The 639-nt window shown below is 47.7% G+C and overlaps 1 non-coding gene across 1 annotated transcript; it reads left to right on the top strand.

Annotated features, from left to right (window-relative positions):
* The first annotated feature begins 200 nt into the window (after nucleotides 1-200).
* On the top strand, nucleotides 201-271 carry Trnag-gcc (transfer RNA glycine (anticodon GCC)). The gene has a single exon. It is a non-coding gene; the product is annotated as a tRNA-Gly (tRNA).
* The last annotated feature ends 368 nt before the right edge of the window (nucleotides 272-639 follow it).

Genomic DNA, 639 nt, shown 5'->3' with positions numbered 1-639 from the left:
TCATGAGAATGACGGGATGGTTTCTTTTAAGAAGCTCCGTCCGATTTCCTTTCTCCTGTCGCTCCAACGCTGCTTGTTTGCGCTGCCGACGATGTATTTAAGCACAAGCTCACTTTATATGAACCATCGAAAAATTATTCATGAAATGAATAAACGTTCTACATTTCGCTATAAGACAATAGAACGTCCAACGATTGTAAGCATCGGTGGTTCAGTGGTAGAATGCTCGCCTGCCACGCGGGCGGCCCGGGTTCGATTCCCGGCCGATGCATCATTTTTTTTAACACAGACAGTTTGACGAAGAACGTACTGAGTAGAGAAAAAATACGTTCGTGCCCATAAATAATAAATTACATAAAGTGTTTCCGTATTATGATGCGCCAAATCCCACTGGCCGGGACTCTGCAGATGGGAAGTCAACGACCTCCCGAGTGTTGGTAGTTATTCCCCGGGCGGCAGATGCCACGCAAACGCCATCTAGTCGGTACTGCTCGCTGCCAGCTGCGCGTGATAAACTGTTCCTACAGAATCCGTTACTCACAAGGAGACAGTGACTGCGTATCTCTCTTCCCAGCCCCGGGAACGCGTGAATAGTATGTCATTCAGCAGCTTCTATGCTTGCTCACTCCTTGTCCTTTG

This window comes from Schistocerca nitens, chromosome 2, assembly GCF_023898315.1.
Source record: "Schistocerca nitens isolate TAMUIC-IGC-003100 chromosome 2, iqSchNite1.1, whole genome shotgun sequence".
Lineage (NCBI taxonomy): Eukaryota > Metazoa > Arthropoda > Insecta > Orthoptera > Acrididae > Schistocerca > Schistocerca nitens.
The sequence above is the reverse complement of the archived record's forward strand: the minus strand, read 5'-3'. Positions and strand labels throughout refer to the sequence as shown.